Source organism: Callithrix jacchus, chromosome 2, assembly GCF_049354715.1.
Source record: "Callithrix jacchus isolate 240 chromosome 2, calJac240_pri, whole genome shotgun sequence".
NCBI lineage: Eukaryota > Metazoa > Chordata > Mammalia > Primates > Cebidae > Callithrix > Callithrix jacchus.
In genome coordinates this window covers 181,689,978-181,713,115 of record NC_133503.1, presented here as the reverse complement: position 1 = coordinate 181,713,115, position 23,138 = coordinate 181,689,978, and positions in this window count along the sequence as shown.

Below are 23,138 nucleotides of genomic sequence, written 5' to 3'. Positions count from 1 at the left end.
TGAAGTTTTCTTTATTGGTTGAGTCTCTGCCAGGTTTTGGTATCTGGATAATGTTGGTCTCATAAAATGATTTGGGAAGTATTCCCTCTTTTTGGATTGTTTAGAATAGTTTCAGAAGGAGTAGTCCCAGCTCCTCTTTGTACGTATGGTGGAGTTCAGCTGTGAATCCATCTGAACCTGGACTTTTTTTGGTTGGTAGACTATTAATTGCTGCCTCAACTTTAGCCTTGTTTTTGTTCTGTTAAAGGTTTCAACTTCTTCCTGGTTTAGGACCAGGCAGACCTAATAGTCATCTACATATATCTTCACTCCAAATCCACAGAATATACATTCTCAGCACCTCATGGCACCTACTCTAAAATTGACCACATAATTGGAAGTAATTACTCCTCAGCAAATGAAAAAGAATGGAAATCATAACAGTCTCTCAGACCACAGTGCAATGAAGATCAGAATTAAGAAACTAGCTCAGAACCGCACAACTTCATGGAATCTGAACAACTGGCTCCTGAATGTCAACTGGATAAACAATGAAATGAAGGCAGAAATAAAGATGTTCTTCAAAACCAACAAGAACAAAGACACAATGTACCAGAATCTCTGGGATACATTTATAGCAGTGTCTAGCAGGAAATTTATAGCAATAAATGTCCACCAGATAAGAGATGAAAGATGTAAAATTGAAACCCTATCATCAAAATTGAAAAAGCTAGAGAAGCAAGACCAAAAATCTCAAAAGCTATTAGAAGACAAGAAATAACTAAGATGAGAGCAGAACTGAAGGAGATAGAGACACAAAAATTCTTCAAAAAAACAATAAATCCAGGAGCTGTTTTTTTGAAAAGATCAACAAAATAGACCACTAACCAGATTAATAAAAAAGAAAAGGGAAAATAATCAAATAGATGTAATAAAAAACGATAAAGGGGATATCACCACTGACTCCACAGAAATACAAATTACAATCAGAGACTATTCCAAATAACTCTATGAACATAAACCAGTAAACCTGGAAGAAATGGTAAAATTCCCAAACATTTCCACCCTCCCAAGCCTAAACCAGGAAGAAGTTGAAATCTGTTAGTATCTTTTGATCTGCTGAAACTCTTTAGTTTAATTTGTTCCCTTTTGTCAATTTTTGTTTTTGTTTCAATTGCTTCTGGCATCTTCATCATAAAATTTTTGCGTGGGCCTACATTTAAAATAGTATTTCAAAGGTTATCTTCTAGGGTTTTATAGATTTTGATTTTACTCTTAAGTCTCTAATTCATCTTGCAGTTTTGTTTTCTTGTTTTTTATATATGGGTTAAGGAAGGGATTCAGATTCAATCTTCTGCGTATGCTTAGCCAGCTATGCCAGCACCATTTATTGAACAGGCATTCCTTTCCTCACTGCTTGTTTTTGTCAACTTTGTAGGAGATCAGATGGTTATAGATTATTTTTGGGCTTTCTATTCTGTTCCATTGGTTTACATATCTGTGTTTGTACTAATACCATGCTGCCTCGATTGCTGTAGCCTTGCAGTATAGTTTGAAGTCAGGTAGCATGTTGCCTCCAGCTTTGCTCTTTTTTGCTTAGGATTGCCTGGAATATCCAGGATTTTATTTGTTGCAGTATGTATTTTAAAATATTTTCTTTTCTAATTCTATGAAAAATATCACTGGTATTTTGAGAGGAAAACACTGAATCTATAAATTGCTTTGGGCAGTATGGTGATGTTGATTATACTTACCCATAAGCATTAAACATTTTTCCATTTATTTATTTATTTATGTTATTTATATTATGAAAAGAGGTTTAATTGGCTCACAATTCAAGGTATGTTTTACATGGTTGAAGCAGGAGGAAGTGGGCAAAGGGGGAAATGTTACAGACTTTAAAAACAACCAGATCTTGTGCGAACTCACTCACTTTTATGAGAACAGCAAGGGAGAAATCCACCTCCATAAACCAATCACCTCCCAGAATTCTTCCCTTCCAACACTGGGGAATAAAACTTGACATGAGATTTGAGTGGGACACAAATCTAAACCATATCTTTCTTCGCCTGGCCTCTCTCAAATTTCATGCCCTTCTCACATTGCAAAATACATTTAGCCCTTCTGAACAGTCCTCCAAGTCTTAATTCATTTCATCATTAACTTAAAAGTTCACAATCCAGTCTCATCTGAAGCAAGGTAAGTTTCTTCTACCTAAGAGCCTGTAAATTACAAAACAAGTTACTTCCTTCCAAGATATAATGGGGTTACAGGCATTGGGTAAATACACCCATTCCAAAAGAAAGACATTAGCAAAACAAAGTGAACAGAGGCCTCAGGCACATCTGCAACCTAGCAGAGCACTAATTAAAGTATAAGGCTCCAAAACGATCTTTTTGACTCTGTGTCTCACACCTGGCCACAATGATACAAGAAGTGAGATTCCAAAACCTTGGGCAGCTCTGCCCCTTGGCCTCTGCAGTGTATAGCCCCCTCAGCTGCTTTTATCGGCTGGCAATGAGTGGCTGTGACTTTTCCAGGCAATGCAAGCTGATGATGAATCTACTATTCTGGGGCCTGGTGGATGGTGGCTCTCTTCTGACAGCTTCATTAGTCAGTGCTCCATTGGGGATTCTGTGTGGTGGCTCCATCCCCACAATTCCCCTCTGCACTTCTGAAGTAGGTACTTCATGAGGGCTCTACCCTTGCAGCAGACTTCTGCCTGGACCTTGGGCATTTCCATACATCCTCTGAAATCCTAACCAAAGGTTCCCAAGCCTCAACTCTTTGCCTCTTGCACCTATAGGCTTAGCACCACCTGGCAACCACCACGGCTTATGATTTGCACCTTCTGGAGCTGCAGGGTAAGATGTATCTGGAGCCCTTTTAGTAATGATTAAAGTTGGAGTAACTGGGATAGAGGGCACATATTCCAAGTCTTCACAGAGCAGTGGGGCCCTGGACCCATGAAACTATTCTTCCCTCCTAGGCCTCCAGACCACTAATAGGAGAGGCTGCTGTGAAGGTCTCTAAAATGCCCATTTTCCCCTTCCCCTTTGTTATCAACATTTGGCTTCTTCCTACTTATGCAGATTTCAGCAGCTGGCTTCAATTCTTCCTCAGAAATTTATTTATTTTTCCTACCACTTTGCCAGGCTGCACATTTTCCAAACATTTGCACTCTGCTTCTCTTTTAAATATAAGTTTCAGTTTCAGGTCTTCTCTATACTCACACATATAAGATTATGCTGTTAGAAGCAGCCAGGCCACATCTTGAATGCTTTGCTCCTTAGAAATGTCTTTTACTAGGAATCCTAAATTATATCTCTCAAGTTCAAAGTTCCTCAGACCTCTAGGACAGGGGCACAAAGCCTCCAACCTCTTTGTTAATGCATAATAAAAGGGACATTTGTTTCATTACTCAGTACGTTTCTTATCGTCATCTGAGTCGTCCTCACTTGGGACTGCATTGTCCATATCACTATCAGCATTTTCGTCACAACAATTTAGCAAGTCTATAGGAATTTTCAAACTTTTCTTCATCTTCCTATCTTCTTTTGATCCCTTCACACTCTTTCAACCACTACCCATTACCCACTTTCATAGTTGCTTCTATATTTCGAGGTAATGTTACAGTAATGCTTTACTCCTGGCACCAAATCGGTTGTATTAGTCTGTTCTCATATTGCTATTAGGAACTTCCTGAGATTGCATAATTTACAGAGAAAAGAGGTTTAATTGTCTCATAGTTCTGCAGGCCATAAGAGATCATGGCTGGGTAAGCCTCAGGAAACTTACAATCATGGTGGAAGGCAAAGAGAAAGGAGGCATGTCTTACATGGCTGGAGCAGGAGAAAGAAGGTGAAGGCACAAGTGCTACACATTTTTAAACAACCAGCTCTATTGAGAACTTATTACCACAAGAACAGAAAGAGGGAAATTAATCTCCATGATTCAATTACCTGCCACCATGTCCCTCCTTCAACATCAGAATTACAATATGACATGAGATTCAGGCAGGGACACCAATTCAAACCATATCACAAGCATAAGAGAAATGTGTTATCTTTCATTGTTGCAAGTATGTGTGTGCATCTTTGTAAAAAAGCATTTATTTATCTTGCCATATAAATGGTGGAATCTATACAGCTACAATTATAGACCATACTTTAAGACTTAGTTGTAAGTTTAAGATGACTGACACTTGAAATAAATCAAAATCCATACTTTTTCCAGGATTTTATAAAGTGTCAGAGGGTAGTGACATCAAATCAATCTCTTTAAGTACAAACTATATGCCAATTTTGTAAAAACCTGCATTAATGAAGCATTATTTTAAGGACTATTGGGAGATAAAAATAAATAATACATTATCTTATTTCTTAATGCACTATGTAGTAGATAAAATAATATACTTCAATAAATTGGTATTTATACTTTTAATTTGCTAATGTGATCTTTATTTTTCCACATGAGTAGTCATCATGCATCTTAACATATTAAAAACTGCTATTACCTGACATGTGAGATTCAAGTTCTAAAGATTCAAAGTTTTAACTAAAAGTTCAACAATGTGTGAAAACATCTTGCTGCACTTTAAAGAAATGTGTGCAATAATAGTGTGGGAATCTTACTTTGCATATTATTTTTGTGCAACTTTGTATTATATGAGTAAACTTCTGGTTTATTTCTTCTACAACCCACCATGAAAAACATCAATGAGTTAACTAGAACATCTGCTTTTCCTCATGGTCATTTTGTGTGGTTCCTAGAAGGATTAATTCTCCTACAAAAACAAAGACACACTAAGAACTTTAGCAGACTCCACTCGAAGGAAAGAATAGGCAATTCACAGAAGGGAGATTCAAGACCATTCTTTTTTATCGCCTTCTCTGTGGTATCATCTGATGACCAAAGAGTATATGAAGATATTATTAAATATCCTCTGGTCAACAGCTTCCAAATCTTCCTACCAGCCAAGACTGGAGTTTTTTTCTAAAAAGGAGAAAAAATGATACTCTAAGATCTAAATATTAAAAAATTTACAATGTCAATATACTGAAAAGAAAATTTCAGGCCAATATCCATGATGAAAACTGATGCACAAATCTTCAATAAAATGCTGGCAGAATGAATCCAACAGCACATCAAGAAGCTTATCCATAACGATCAAGGAGGCTTCATTCTGGGAATGCAAGGCTGGTTCAACTTACGCAAATCTATAAATGTAATTCATCACCTAAACAGAACCAAAGACAAAAACCACATGATTACTTCAATAGATGCAGAGAAGGCCTTCTAAAAAATTCAACAGCACTTTATGCTAAAAACCCTCAATAAACTAGGTCTTGATGGACTGTATCTCAAAATAATAAAAGCTATTTATGACAAACCCATGGACAATATTATACTGAATGAGCAAAAATTGGAAGCATTCCCTTTGAAAGCAGGAATAAACAAGGGGCCCTCTTTCACCATTTCTATTCAATGTAGTATTGAAAGTTCTGGCCAGAGAACTGAAGCAAGAAAAGGAATATTCAACTAGGAAAAGAGGAAGTCAAATTGTCTCTATTTGCAGGTGACATTATTGTATATTTAGAAGACACCCATCATCTAAGCCCAAAATCTTCTTAAGCTTATAAGCAACTTCAGCTAAGTCTCAGGATACAAAATCAATGTGCAAAAATCACAAGCTTTTCTATACACCAATAACAGGCAAACAGAGCCAAATCGAGGGAACTCCCATTCACAATCGCTACAAAGAGAATAAAATTCCTAGGAATACAACTAACAAAGAATGTAAAGGACCTCTTCAAGGAGAACTACAAACCACTGCTCAAGGAAATAAGAGAGGACACATACAGATGGAAAAACATTCCATGCTCACGGTTAGGAAGAATCAATATCGTGAAAATGTCCATACTGCCCAAAGTAATTTATAGATTCAATGCTATCCCCATCAAACTACCAGCAACCTTCTTCACAGAACTGGAAAAAACCACCCTAAACTTCATATGGAACCTAAAAGTGCTCACATAACCAAGACAATCCTAACCAAGACAATCCTAAGCAAAAAAAAAAAAAAAAAAAAAAATGCTGGAGCATCACACTTGCTAACTTCAAAGTGTAAACTATATTACAAGCCTTGGAAGTAATGCCACACATCTACAACCATCTGATTTTTGACAAACCTGACGAAAACAAACAGTGGGGAAAGGATTCTCTGTTTAATAAATGGTGTTGGGAAAACTGGCTAGCTATTGGCAGAAAGCTGAAACTGGATCCTTTTCTTACACCTTATATAGAAATTAACTCCAGATGGATTAAAGATTTAAGTATAAGAACTAATACCCTAAAAACACTAGAAGAAAACCTAGGCTATACCATTTAAGACATAGGCATGGTCAAGGCCTTCATGACTAAATCACCAATAGCAATGGCACAAAAGCCAAAATAGACAAATGCGATCTTATTAAAGAGTTTCTGCACAGCAAAAGAAACTATCATTAGATAGTTTCAGTGATAGAGTGAACAGGCAACCTACGGAATGGGAAAACCTTTTTGCAATCTATCCACCTGACAAAGAGCCAGTATGCAGATTCTACAAAGAACTAAAAGAAATTTACAAGAAAAAGACAACCACATCAAAAAGTGGGCAGAGGATATGAACAGACACTTTTCAAAAGAAGATGTTTATGCAACCAACAAACATATGAAAAAATACTCATCATCACTGATCGTTACAGAAATAAAAATCAAAACCACATTGAGATACCATCTCATGCCAGTTAAAAGATTAAAATACCTGGAAAAAACAGATGCTGGAGAGGATGTGAAGAAATTGGAACACTTTTACACTGTTGGTGGGAGTTTAAATTAGTTCAACCATTATAGAAGACAGTGTGTCGAATTTTCAAGGGTCTAGAAATAGAAATACCATTTGACCCAGTAATCCCATTACTGGTATGTACCCAAAGGATTATAAATCATTCTATTATAAAGACACATGTCTGTTCATTTTGGCACTGTTTACAATAGCAAAAACTTGGAACCAACCAAAATGCTCATCAGTGATAGACTGAATAAAGAAAATGTGGCATATAAATACCGTAGAATGCTATGCAGCCATAAAAAAGGATGAGTTCATGTACTTTGCAGGGACATGGATGAAGCTGGAAAGCATCATTCTCAGCAAATTGACACAAGCACAGAAAACCAAACACTCCATGTTCTCACTCATAAGTAGGTGTTGAACAAAGAACACATGGACACAGGGAGAAGAAGATCACACACTGGGGCCTATCAGGGGGCTGAGCACATCACACAGGGGAGGGAGAATTGGGGGGGTTTGGAGAGAGATAACATTTGGAGACATACCTAATGTAGGTGATGGGGGGATTGATGCAGCAAACAACCGTGGCATGTGTATACCTATGTAACAATCCTGCATGATCTACACATGTACCCCAGAACTTAAAGTTTAATAAGAAAAAAAGAAGAAGAAAATAACATTACTAACATATTTAGTAATTTATTTAATCCGTACCTAGGATTTCTTTCTCTATCTTCTGCTCCATGGATAAATTCTAAAACATTAATATATTTTAGTCAGTTAAATATTTCCATGCATCTCCTTCCAAATATAGAATATTACTGTATTGGATTTCTCATTATTGGTTGCTATGGGTTGAATTTTGTCCTTCAAGAAATATGTATTGAATTCCTAACACAAAGTACCTCAGAAAGTAACCTTAATCAGAAATAGGTGTTTACAGGGAAAAAACAGCTTTAATTTCTAGTTATCCTTCTGTTTCATGTTTTATTTCTATTATATAATGTGTTACAGAGACAAGATGATAGCTCTTATGAATCCAGTCTCTTCAGATGGTGGTACCCCAGAGCTCATTCTTTGTACATCTTTCTGTCTTAATAAATTTTATGAAAACACATTATACGTGTTTAATGTACCTAAAGAAAAAGTTCAGTTCTTTTGTGGATTATGAAGTTTAAAACATATTGTGATAGTTTCTATATTTAAATAGGACATCCCTGACCTCTGCAAACAAAGAATCACCACAGTATATTCAGTAACAACCAACATCAACTATTACACTCTGAAGAATCTCTTTTAAGACAAATACACATGTAACCATTAAAATCAGTGTTCTGCTCATCTGCTCAAAATCTCAATGAAAGTAAAAAATAAAAGTTCCAGTTTTTTCATTAAAAATTCTAAAACAGAAAACTAAATTTTTAGAAAAAGGATTTTTATTTTTAAAAAATGACACACATAATTACATAGAGGACAATTGTTCTGTTTTTGTGATTAGCTCAGAGGAATAAAATTGCAAATCCAAAATTTTTTCTTCATTCTCATTTAGCATATAGACTACTAACGATACTAAAATGCATACCTTTACATTTGCTGTGATTTTTAAGACATGGGTTATTTATATTTTAGCTGTGTTTTGTGAATTCTGGCTATCCAAATAAACACAAAATGTTATATGTTTAAAAAAAAATCAAAACTTTGGAGTGAAGATTGAGTACAATTCCAGGAAGTTGTTTTGTTTATCTATGAAATAAAATTTGAAATTAAATGCTCATGCCTACTAGTGATAAACATATATATATTTTTTTTTTGAGACAGAGTCTCACTTTGTCACGCAGGCTGGATTATAGTGGCACTGTATTGGCTCACTGCAACCTCCGCCCCCCAGGTTCAAGTGATTCTCCCACTCAACCTCCTGAGTAGCTGGGACTACAGTTGTGTACCACCACACCCAGATAATTTTTGTATTTTTAGTAGAGACAAGGTTTCACTATGTTTGCCAAGCTGCTCTCAAACCCCTGACCCCGTGATCCTCCCGCCTTGCCTCTCAAAGTGCTGGAATGACAGGTGTGAGCCACTGTGCCTGGCCAATAAATTTTAAAAACCATTCAGTTAAGTAGTAATAAAGGATACTTGAATTTCTGCATTCTGTATTGCTTGAATATCTATTTGCATATGACTTTTATTATCTTAATGAAAAGCTGTTTTATATTGTGTATGCCATTCTTGTTTACGTGTCATTTAAATAGCAACAATGTTTGAATTTAAATATTTTCCAATGTGAGATATTTGTTGAGGATTTCAGTAGCTAATGTTAGAGATTAATATAATTGTTGTGAGTAGTACTATGAATTATAAGCGATTAAGTTAGAAATGTTTTGGTATTACAACGTGTAATTATTATTTTTGAATAAAAAAACTAAGTGGTTACTATTTTACTTTTATGTGGATATTTGTAAATTAAATTATCTTCTAATATGCATTGTTTTATATTAGTGTAGGAATTTCTCATTTAGTCCATATTGTTTAAAAATATACATATATTTAAAATATATACATATGTGTAATCACAGTAAAAAAAAGTACACATTTAAGAAACTCAATTTTTTTTTACTTTTATTATAAGTTCAGAGATATATATGCTTCTTGTTATATATGTAAACTTGTGTCATGGGAGTTTGTTGTACAGATTATTTAATCACTCGAGTATTAAGCCCAGTACCCAGTGATTTTCATTTCTCCTCCTCTCACTCCTGCCACTCTTCTCCACTCAAGTAGACCCAAGTGTTTCTTATTTTCTTCTTTGTGTTCCTAAGTTCTATCATTTAGCTCCCACTTACAAGTGGAACATTCAGTATTTGGTTTTCTCTTCCTGTGTTAATTTGTTAAGAATAATAACCCCCAGCTTGATCTATGTCCCTCAAACTTTTAATGAAAGTTCAAGTTTACATAAATAGAAAAGGAGAACATACAAAATTACTTAATCTTAGGTTCCTGCACTAGTGTCTAAAACATAGATTAGATAAACATAAAGTCAACAGAAAATTTTTCCACACTTCACTGTGAAAAATGATCTTATACTTGCTACCACTCCCTACAGCATCTTCCTATCTCTTATTTTTGCACCAATAAGATGACCCCAGAAAATCATGGTAAGTTACTCTGTGCTGTCCCCATGAAGACACCTAGAATCTTGAAGCCGGAAGTCCTTCCACAAAGGGCTTAACATTCTCATGTTACCTCTCTATAATTTAAAATAGCAAGCATATGTGTTATAGCTGCTGCAATGTAAGAAAAATATATTGAGATGTATGTTATTGAACATTAATAATTTAAAAAGTAGTTTAACATATTCATTTTGTTAGATGGACTTGCATTTATCTCCTGTGATTTCGGATTTTTTCCTCCAAAAAGCTTTGTTCATCAACATGTAGTTGTTTATGCATTTGACAAGTCTACTGGGAGTAAGATTGTACATTTCAGGGTTATCTGCAAGTTACTTATAAAAGCAGAGAACACCACCACATGTATATCCTGGGGAACTGTGAAACATTCAGGAATTTGCAGAGACATTAAGCATGCAATCATGAAACAGTCAATAATTTTGAAATCTGATGAGTTTATAATAGTTCTTCAACAAAGAAATTGTTTCATTCATTATTTCATGTTACATCAGTATCAATATGGAAAAATTATTAAATAAACCAAATTAAATATATCAAAAGTGTAGTGGAAAATATTGAAATACTTTTGATAGTACCCTTACAAAGCAGATGTGTGTCATGACATACTTGGCTTACAACTTCCAAGGGTGACTCCCAATTAAAGGACATAAAGTTTAATGAGAAACTATACTAGAAAGCACAAAATCACGAAAGAAAAAAATTTCATCTCAAGCATGATTCACATGACAGAACAAAAAGTCTCAGTTAAAAGCAGAATAACTATATATGGAAAAGAAGACAATAAAGATGACAAAGGTGAAGAGAATGGGAAAAAATGTAGACTAAAAGTGTTAAATATATTTATATCATTTTCTTTTCCAGGAGCAATTTGAATAAATTAGCTAGAAATGCAAATATATTATCAAGAAAAGGAGACAGACATCAACAGTTGAAGTTGCCAGTTGGTAAATGTAAGGCCTAACAGAAAATTTCAGGGCTGGGTGACACAGAGTGTGAAACACATAATTGTAGGTCAGTGGTTCTAGAAACTTCCTGATCTTTCCTTGAGTTATCTCCAAAACCTCTATGCTTCTGCCTCATTCTACACTTCGTTTCTTTCATTTTTTTATTCCTTCCTATGTTCTTATTTCATTAAGCTTAAGTTATCTTAGCCCATCATTTCAAACACTATCTTTCTAGTATTGTGAACTATTTTTTTAACCTTACACTTTCTATGTATTTATTTTTATTTTTATTACACTTTAAGTTCTGGGGTACAAGTGCAGAATGTTCAGGCTTGTTGCATATGTATACACATGACATGGTGGTTTGCTGCATGCATCAACCCATCATCTACAATAGGTATTTCTTCTAATGCTATCCCTCCCCCAGTCCCACACTCCCCAACAGGTTTCATGCATGGTGTTCCCCTCCTGGTGTCCATGTGTTCTCATTGATCAACTCCCACTTAGAAGTGAGAACATGCAGTGTTTAGCTTACTGTTTTTGTGTTAGTTTGCTGAGAATCACGGTTTCCAGCTTCATCCATGTCCCTGCAAAGGACCTTAACTCATCCTTCTTTATGGCTGCGTAGTATTCCATGGTGTATATGTGCTGCATTTTCCTTATGCAGTCTATCATGGATAGGCATTTGGGTTGGTTTAAGTCTTTGCTATTGTGAAAAATGCTTCAATAAACATATGTGTGCATGTGTCTTTATAGTAGAATGATTTAATCCTTTGGGTATATACCCAGTAATGGGATTGCTGTGTCAAATGGTATTTCTGTTTCTGGATCCTTGAGGAATCACCACACCATCTTCCACAGTAGTTGAACTAATTTACACTTCCACCAAGAGTGTAAAAGTGTTCCTATTTCTCCACATCCTCTCCAGCATCTGTTATATTATTTTTTGTTACTGCATGCAAGTTATTAAGAATTGCTGGAGAAAATAAAAGCAGATACATTCCACTCTTGATGGATTCATGGTCTTTAATGACTTTTAGACTTGCATTACTAAAAATAGTAATCTCATGCTGCTTTTCCACACAGTTATTTCAACTTCTATTTATTTTTCAAATTTACTTTTTTTCTCTTAAATGTTACAGATGACTTCTACTGCCACTTTATGAAGAAGCTAAACACTATCAAATAAAACTCCCATACTTATTTACCACCCCCACTATAGCTACCTTCATTCTCAATTATTTCACATCTTTCCTTCTTCCCTTTGTTTTCAAAGAGGAAAGCATTTTTCTTCCTTGTCAGTTAGACTAGTTGTTTTCTCTAAATTCCATCCTAATCTTTATTCTCAGAGACTAATCTTTATTCATATGTATAAATTATCACTTCACTTTTGTAATATCAGATTTTCTCACTTTAATAAATCCTTTCAATCAACATCCACTTTTCTGTAAATCTGTCTCTATTTCAAAGTCATCATAACTTATATTTCCATTTTTGAGTTCTTATTTGGCTTTTTATGGCCTTCATAATCAGATTACTTCTGATATTAGATTACTACTGGCATCTCTATTTTGATAACTTACTGCTACTCTAACATCAGCAAATATGAAGACACCGTATTTAGGTATCCGTTCTCCATAACCCTGACTTCCAAAATTGAATTCCAAAATCCCAGCCATTTTGTTGTTTATTTTGACTCTCACTTTCTTTCCAAATCTCTTGGGTCAGTCTCCTGATGTGAGCTCCCTGAAGCCAGCCTTATCTGCTTTAATATGATCTCCAATGTTAGCTCGATATGTTTCTTTCTTTAAAATAATCATTTTATTTTTCACATAAAGACTTTGCAATGAGTTCTAGTTACAGTCAGTAAAAAATCCAAAGTCTTTATCTAGCCCAGCTCATCTCACCCTTCTGCTGGACTTTTTTCAAGTCTCTCTTAAACATTTTTGCTTTGTAAAATATGCCAATCATTCTCTCACTTCCCAACCTTATCAAAGGTTATTTATTTAATCCATCTTTCAAACTTATCCCAACTCTATTTGCAGTTTCATGATCTAGTTAACACTTCCTCTCTTTACTATTCTCTGAAAACTTCAAGAATAATTACATGCTCCCAAGAACTTCCATGGTAACCTGTACTTTTGTGTCATTGAGTTCCTTAAATACTTTGTTCTTTTTATACTTCCATGTTCATTTTCTAACAGCTGATGCTTTCCTTGAAACCATTACAGTTCCATGAGCATGATGAGGAAATTAAGTGTCATTCCTGCTATCTAATTTCTGTTCCCACTGTTTCGAAATGTATTTTCTCAATCATTCTGGCTGCTACACCTGCTGCTCATCCAGTAAATACTATTATACATCAAGGCAAGTTTAAACTGATTAAGGTCTTTCTCTCCAATGAATAAGTTAGGCCATTTTAAAAGAATAACAGTGTTAAATATAAACAGAATTCATCCTCCTCAGTGAATCCTCTAAGTGGCGTGCTGCTGTGCTCTTGCTTCATTCAGCATGAAGGTGACAAGAGACTTGCTGTCAGCTTACACCTACTAATGAAAAAAATGGCTTTCTTCTCTTTCCTTAAAAAGCAGTCTCTGACAAGTAAATAAGGCAAATAATTTTTCATCAAATGTATCTGATGATGACTCTACAGTGATCATCTCAGCACATAAATGGGCTTGCCATTTTTATTTTTAAAAACTATAAAGCACCTCCATACCATTGTTTGCTTACTTCACCCATATTCTCTCTCTCTCTCTTTTTTTTTTTTTTTTGAGACAGCGTCTTACTCTCTCGACCAGGCTGGAGTGAAGTGGTGTTGCCATCTCTTCTCACTGCAACCTCCGCCTCCCAGGTTCAAGCAATTCTCCTGCCTAAGCCTCCCAAGAAGCTGGGACTACAGGCACATGCCACCACATCCAGCTAGTTTTTATTTTTAGTAGAGAGGGATTTTTACCATGTTTGTCAGGTTGGTCTTGAACCCCTGACCTCAAGCAATCTATCAGCCTCAGCCTTCCAAAGTGCTTGGATTATAAGTGTAAACCACCACACCCAGCCTACTTCTCTTTTTAATTTTTTTCTTCTGCATGGTAGTTTCACCATATTGGCCAGGATGGTCTCAATCTCCTGACCTCAAGTGATCTGCCCTCCGCAGCCTTCCAAATTGCTGAGATTACAGGTGTGAGCCACCACCCCTGGCCATGAAATGTATTTCTTAAATCATAATATTTGAAATTAAAAATTATTCCTTGTCTCAGACTCCTGAGTAGCTGAGATTACAGGTACGCACCCCAATGTCTGGCTAATTATTGTATTTTTTCAGTAGATTCAGGGTTTTACCACATTAGCCAGGATGGTGTCACACTCCTGACCTCAGGTGATCTGCCTGCCTCGGCCTCCCAAAATACTGGGATTACAGGCATGAGCCACCTCACCTGTGCCCATATTCTCTTTTATCACTGATAGCAACAGTGTTTCAAGCTAATCAAATATCCATATTAATCTGGCCTATATCCTAGTGTGTTGTTCTCTTTTAAGTTGGAAAGATATATCCCCCAAAATGATATTTTCTGATTTGTAGTGATAAATACCAAGTTGAAAAATTGTTTAGGCACCACAGTGAAGTGGAGAATTCTCATTCATCATATATTACCCCTTTCCTTAATTCAAAATGATTTTTAAAAATTCACATGCAAAATGGAATGCATTTCAGCCATTCTAATTTGGACAAAATGTGATTAAGGCATATTGCCTTCAGATTTGCGCTGACCAGGGAGTGGTTAATTGCAGTATCAAATTTCATTATAAATTGCAACTGTTAAAATCACAGATGCAATTTATTTTTATTATTATTTTAAAAATAATTTTACCTTTCATTTTAGATTTAGTGGGGACATGAGCAAGTTTTTATATAAGTTCATTACGTGATGCTAAAGTTTAGGGAAGGAAATTTCCCATCATGCAGATAATGAGTGTGGTACCCAATAGGCAATTTTTTCAGCTCCTCATTTCCTCCTCTATTCACCCTCTGGAAGTCTGCAGTCTCTAGGGTTTCCACTTTTATTTCCATATGTACACAAAGCTTTGCTCCCACTTATAAGCAAGAATATGCAGTATTTAGTTTCCTGTTCCTGAATTAATTTGTTTAGGATGATGACCTTCAGCTTCATCCATGTTGAAGCAAAGGACTTTTATGGCTGCATAGTATTTCATGGTATATATGTACCACATTTTTCTTTGTGATTGAGAATAGTACCATGACGAACATATGAGTGCATGTGTGCTTTTGGTAGAATGATATACTTTCCTTTGGTTATATACCCAGTAATAAGGTAGCTGGTTCTATTTTAAGTACTTTGAGAAATCTTCAAACTGCTTTTCACCATGGCTATACTAGTTTACATTCCCACCAAGTGGGAATAAGCATTCTTTTTCCTACACAGCCTTGCCATCATCTCTTATTTTTTTAATATCTTCATAATAACCATTCTGACTGATGTGAGATTTTATCTCATTGTGGTTTTGATCTGCATTTTTCTGTTGATTACTGATGTTGAGCATATTTTCAGATGTTTGATGGCCACATGTATGTATTCTTTTGAAAAGTGTTCATGTTCCTATCCACTTTTTAATGGTTTTTTTTCTTGAGTTCCTCATGGATTCTGGATATTAAATCTTTGTTACATGCACAGTTTGTGAATATTTTCTTGTTCTGTAGGTTGTTTACTCTGCTGATATTTTCTCTTGTGCAGAAGTTATTTAGCTTAATTTGATACCACTTGCCAATTTTAATTTTGTTGCAATTGATCTTGTGGACTTACTCATAAATTCTCTGCAGTAGCTGATATTCAGAAGATAATTTACTACGTTTTATTCTAGGATATTTTTTTCTTTGAGACAGAGTCTCACTCCATCACCAAGGCTGGAGTGCAGTGGCATGATCTCAGTTCACTGCAACCTCTGCCTCCCGAGTTCAAGCAAGTCTCCTGCCTCAGCCTTCTGAGTAGCTGGGATTACTGGCATGTACCACCATGCCCCCCTAACTTTTTATATTTTAGTTGAGATGGGGTTTCACCATGTTGGTTTTGAACTTCTGACCTCAAGTGATCCACCCACCTTAGACTCTCAAAATGTTAGGATTATAGGCTTGAGCCACCTCGCCAGGCCTGTTGGATTCTTGTAGCTTATGTCTTATACTTAAATATTTAATCTATCTTGAGTTAATTTTTACACATAGTGAAAGGTAGTTCACTTCTATTCTTCTATACATGGCTAGTCAGTTATCCCAGCATCACTTATTAAATAGGGATTCCTTTATCCATTGTTTATTTTTATCAACTTTGTCAAACACCAGATGGTGGTAGGTGTGCTGCCTATTTTTTTTTTCTCTTTTTAGTTTTCTATTCAATTTCATTGTTCTATGTGTCTATTTGTGTGTTAGCAGCATGCTGTTTTGTTTACTATAGCCTTATAGTATAGTTTGAAGTCACATAATGTGTTGCTTCTGGCTTTGTTTCTTTTGCTTAGGATTGCTTTGGCTATTCAAACTCCTTTTTGATTCCATATACATTTTGGAATAGTGTTTCTAATTCTGGGAAAAGTGATGTTGTTAGTTTGATAAAGATAGGATTGACTCTGTAGATTGCCTTAGGCAATATGGCCATTTAAATGACATTGACTCTTTCAATTCACAAGCATGGAATGTTTTTCCTTTGTTTGTATCATCCATGATTTCTTTCAGGGCTGATTTGCTATTTTGTTTTTATATATATATATACGTATACATATATATATATGTATATATACGTGTGTATGTGTATATATATATATATATATATATTCTGTGGTTACATGTATTCCCAGGTGTTTTATTCTTTTGCCATTATCGTAAATGGGATTATGGTCTTGATTTGGCTGACAGTTTGAACGTTTTTGGTGTATACAAATTCTACTGATTTTTGTACATTGATTTTGCTGCACTTTCTAGGTTTAGGATTATATCATCAGTGCAGAGAGTTAATTTGACTCCTTTTGCTATTTGGATAGCTTTTATTTATATCTCTTGCCTGATTCCTCTTGCTGAGACTTCTAATACTATGTTGAAGAGAAGTGGTGAGAGTTAGTTTCCTCATTTTATCTCAATTCTTAAAGGAAATGCTTCTAGCTTTTGCTCATTCATTATATTAGCTGTGAGTTTGTCATAGATGTCTCTTATTAGTTTGAGGAATGTTCCTTTGCTGCTTAGTTGAGGGTTTTTAACATGAAGCAATGATGAATTTTATTGAAATCTTTAACTGCATCTATTGAGATAATCATATGGTTTTTGTTTCTAAATCAGTTTCTGTGGTGAATCACATTTATTAATTTGTGTACGTGGAACCAAGCTTGCATCACAAGAATCACTTAAGCAGAGTAAATTAATTTTTGATGTGCTGCTGGATTCAGTTTGCTAGTATTTTATTGAAGATATTGTCCTGTAGATTCTTTTTTTTTTTTTTTTTGATTATATTTTTGATAGGATTTGGTATTCGGGTGATGCTGACTTTGTTGAATGAGTAAAGGAGAAATTCTTCCTCTCCAGTTTTTTGAATAGCTTCAATAATATTGGCACCAGCTATTCTTTGCATGTCTAGTAGTACTTGGTTAGGAAGCCATCTGGTCCAGAGCTCTTAATGATTGGTTGGTTTTTATTACAAACTCAATTTTGGTCTGCTCAGGGTTTTTATCTCCACTTTTCTCATTATTGAGAAGTTATGTGTTTCTAGGTATTTATCCATTTCCTCTAGATTTTCAAGTTTGTGTACATAGAGGAGTTCATAATGGTACGTTATTATCTTCTGTATTTCTGGGGGATTAATGATCATGTCACCTTTGTCGTTTCTGATTATGCTTATTTGGATCTCCTCCCATTTTTCCTTTGTTAATCTAGCTAGTGGTACATTGATCTTGTTTATCCTTTCAAAAAACCAACTTTTGTTTTATCAACCTTTATATAGATTTTTGGATCTTAATTTTATTCTGTTCTGCTCTAATTTCAGTCATTTTTTTTCTTCTCCTAGCTCTGAGTTTAGTTTGTTCTTATTTTTCTAGTTTCTCTAGGTGTGATGTCAGGTCATCAATTTGAGATGTTTCTAACTTCTTGATGCAAGCATTTCATGTTATAAAGTTTCCTCTTAACACTGATTTTGCTGCATTTTACAGTTTTTGTCATTTTTTTATCTGTTTTATCTTATTTCAAAGAATTATTTGATTTCTGCCTTACTATCATTGTTTATCTAAAAGTCATTCAGGAACAAGTTGTTTAATTTCCATATGATTTATGGTTTTGAGATAATTTTTTCATAGTGTGTTCTACTTTTATTCATCTATGGTCTGAGACTATGCTTGATATTTCGGTTTTCTTGAATGTATTGATATTTGCTTTATGATGGAGGATGTCATCAATTTTAGACTATATTCCATGTATACATGAGAGGAATATATATTCTGTGATTGAGGGAAGAGTCTTCTGTAGATATGTATTCTGTCTAATTGGTAGAGTGCCTAAATTAAGTCCAGAGTTTCTTTGTTAGTTTGCTGACTTGGTGATCTACGTAATCCTCTCAGTGGAGTATTGAAGTCACCTACTATTATTGTGTGGTTAAGTATTTTCCTAGCTCTAGCAGTACTTGTTTTATAAAGTGGATTGTTCCCATGTTAGGTGTATATATTTTCAGGATAGCTGAATCTTGTTGATTTAATCTCTTTATCATTATGTAATACCCTTCTTTGTCCTATTTTATCATTGTGTTTTTAAATTTTGTTTTATCTGATATAATAATAGGGACTCTTGCTCTCTTTTGTGTTCTGTTTTTGTGCTGGATTTTTCTCTATCCTTTGCCTTGAGCCTCTGGGTTCCATTACACTTCAGATATATTTCTTTCAGACAGAAGATGAATGGATCTTATTGTATTTTTTCCAACTTGCCACTTTGTGCCTTTTAAGTGAAGGCATTTAGATCCTTTATGTTCAAGGTTAACACTGATAAGTGAGGTTTTGATCCTATGATGAAGCTGTCAGCTGGTTGTTTCATAGTTTCTGTTGTACAGTTGCTTGAGAGAGTCAACGGATTATGCACTTCAGCATGTTTTTGTAGCGGCAGGTATTGATTCTTTTTTATTATTTAATTTAGAACTCTTTTAAACACCTCTTGTAAGGTTGGTGTAGTGGTAACAAATTATTTTAGCAATTTCTTGTCTATAAAAGATTTGCATTTCTTCACTTTTGGAGCTTTTTTTCTTTTCTTTCTTTCTTTTTTTTTTTTTTTTGACAAGACATGAAGTTCTTGTTTGAAATTTCTTTTCTTTTAGAATGCCAAAAAATTGCTCCCCATTTATTGTGGCTTCTGTGGCTTTTGCTGAGGAGTCCACTGTTGGCCTGTTGGGGTTCCACTTGAATGTAATCTGACTTTTTCTCTAGCTGTCTTTACTTTTTTTAGTTGACCTTGTGCAGTGCAAATACTGTATGCTTAGGTGATGTTTATTTTCCACAATTTCTTACAGTTGTTCTCTGGATGTCTTTAATCTTGATGTCTACTTCTCTAGCAAAATTTGAAAAAAATTTTTGAGTTGTTTTATCAAATATGTTTTTCAGATTGTTTATGTTATCTTCCTCTCTCTTATGAATGCTAATAATTCAAAGGTTTGGTTGATTTACATATTCCCATGTTTCTCAAAGACTTTGTTCATGTATTTTAAATTATTGTTTTTTTAAAATTTTTGCCTGAGTGGGCTAGTTCAAAAGAAACAGTCTTCAATACTTGACAGATGGAATTCGAAAGAGCAAATACTCTCTTGAAGTTTATATGGCATCTTTTTTGTTGTAAGGTAAGAAAAACAATTATATTATACTTACACTTCAAATCTGCAGGTCTTCTTCTTTAATACGTACACTCTTAAAACAGTTACTATTATTATCCCTAAAGTAATTATCATTACTAAAAAGTTACAACAAACATGAAGTCATACTGGAACAAAATATGTTTTTTCTCAGAAGTAACGAGAAAATCACTAGTCATTGACAACATAATGAGGTTTCTATGATAAAGCAAAGCGGCTTTGGGAAAGTATGAAACTGACTACATGTGTTAAAATATGAAGAGCTGAAGAAGCAATAGAAAGTTTCATTGGTATAAGTCACAGTGGGATGAAACTCAGGAAAGACAAACATAACTTGCATAAGGAAAAGGTATGCAGAATATGGCCGCTGCCTAATGGAAAACACACACACACACAGACACACACAGTGTCCTATTGAGAACATGGTCTTCCATTTATTTATAAAGCTTTTTAGAAAATTTTTTTAAATTTAAAAATGTTTTTAGTGTGAATCTTTCTATGCATTTCCCCAAATTGTTAAAAAAGAAAACTATAGATGAAAGCTTAATTTATAAACCAGGGAGGTAGACACATACTATTAACTGAGAATGTTTCAAATAAGAATTTACATTATAAATATAGATATATTATATATAATCTTTTTGATATTTCTCTCTGGCAAAGCTTTATTTTCTTACCATCAAAACTGGTATTGTCGGTGGGGTTTTCACAGCCCAAATCTACCATTTTACACATCTCCATAGCATTTCTCAGTGAAATGGTAGTAACTTCTACCCATACCAGTGCACTGAACCTGATTTTTAAAAACTCGTCAAAGATTCTTTGTTGCTCATGCAGTGGACTTCTCACTCAGCGTAAAAACTAAAAATATTTGAGATTATTGACTTTTTATTGTATTCACTCTTATTGCACATAGAATTATTCCTGTGACATTTATTCTTTGGTTTTTCAGATTACATATATATATATATATCTATATATATATATATATCTATATATATATATATCTATATATATATATATATATAATCACTTATTTTCCCATTTGATTATAAGCAAATTTATTGAGTATACACTATTCTGTATTTTATGTATAAACTTTCACAGTTTGGTGGGTGACAAAATATTTTATGAATGAGCAAATTAATGATCAGCTGTCATAAAATATGTATTTATCTCTCTTTAGACATATGAATGGTGATATGCCTAAAGATGTGTATACCATCCATCCCCAGTTAAATAAGAGTGCTTTGTTTCACATTATGCATTCTCTAAGAATTTAATCTAATTGATATAATTTATCTAAAGTAGAATGTATTGAGGATGGCACAACATTCTATTTGAATAGGTATTTAAGTGCCAATTTTCATCAGGTCCCAGACCAACGTGCAGCCAATCACAACCTACTCCACTGGCTTTCATTCTGTTGGGGCACAGAAAACAATACCCTAAAATAAAGACTTTGGAAAAAGCCTTGGAAGAAAAAGTTTCTCTCTGACTTTCTCATGTCCTCCTGTCTCTCACCGTTATTTTCTTCAGAGTCAAGCCACAGAAACTAGAAGCTCTCTTCTTTATGGTTGATCATAGAAACCAGAACACTTTTTACCCATATTTGGCTGTAAAACCTAATAAAGTTACTCTTTCTCCTGCTGTCCTGTGAAAAAATTGGCCATAAGGAAATTATCTGACTTACTTTGTTTGACTGTAGGTCATAAGACCCTCATTTCAGAAAGGTTCCTGCCCCATAGCCAGAAGGAAGGAAGCCTGCATTGAAGAATCTGGACAGACAGGCCTTTTGGGGCTTCCTCTTTCAGTCTAACAGAATATGAAAACATAACCCTTGTGTTCAATCACGAACCCTTGTGTTCATGACCATCCATTCTTCATTGAACCTAAGCATTAAAATGGATGAATTTCTCTTGTATCTTTGGGTCTTCATTCTGAACACTTCTATGGCGTGTAAAACTGTGACACCAAATACATTGATATGCTCTTTCTCAGTTGATTATTTTTTCCAGTTCAGTTTTTAGTAAACCTTCAGTAAAGAGAAAATTTTTCCTTTACCCCTATAATTCTATTATAGAGATAAATAATTTTCACTGAAATAAATTTTGAATCTTTTTTCATTGATGACCTAAGCTAACATTTTAAAATGATTATGAAGACAAGAGTGACTAGAACTGCTGTTTTAAATTACATTTTCAAGGAAGTCATGTTGGAGGGAAACTCTTTGTGTAAGGTTAGTTTATTTTTCAGTTTAATCTAAGGTACACTTTAATAACAATGACACAAACTCTCAATGGCTTACTACAATAGTTAATTTATCCTTCACATGAAATGTGGAATGGACTTTAAGTGGAAACATAAAAATGTAAGTAAAATTAAATATGTATATATATTTATAATATGTATAAATATACATAATATAATATGTATAAATATGTATAAATATATATATATATTTCCAGTTAATTCTGTAATTATATGGAGATGTAGAGGATTTACAACTGTAAAGGGTTCACATTAACTAATTTCAAAGATTTTTATAAAACTATAAAAATATGTGATATTGCCATAAATAGACACACAAAGGTCAATGAAACAGAAGAAAAATACAGAAAACTGAACACACAAGTTTAGGTATAGAATGAAATATATTAGTCTTAACAAATAGGGTGCTAAGACAATTCTATGGCAAATAAAAATTTCTTTTTCTTTTTCATCATTTTTATTCAGGAAGAGTCTCCCTCATGAGGCGATAACCTGAATGACTGAATATGCATTCACACGTATGTTGATTGCAGCACTGTTCACAAGAGCAAAGACTTGGAACCAACCCAAATGCCCATCAATGATAGACTGGTCAAAGAAAATGTGGCACATATACACCATGGAATACCATGCAGCCATAAAAAAGGATGAATTCAGGGCCGAGTGCTATGGCTCAAGCCTGTAATCCCAGCACTTTGGGAGGCCGAGGCAGGTGGATCACGAGGTCAAGAGATCGAGACCATTGTGGCCAACATGGTGAAACCTTGTCTCTACCAAAAATACAAAAATTACCTGGGTATGGTGGCAAGCGCTTGTAGTCACAGCTACTCGGGAGGCTGAGGCAGGAGAATTGCTTTAACCTGGGAGGCGGAGGTTGCAGTGAGCTGAGACTGTGCCACTGCACTCTATCCTGGTGCCTGGCGATAGAATGAGACTCTGTCGGGAAAAAAATAAAAAATAAAAAAGGATGAATTCAAGTCCTTTGCAGGAGCATGGATGAAACTGGAAACCATCATTCTCAGCAAAGTGAGTTGGGAAAATATAGAAAAAT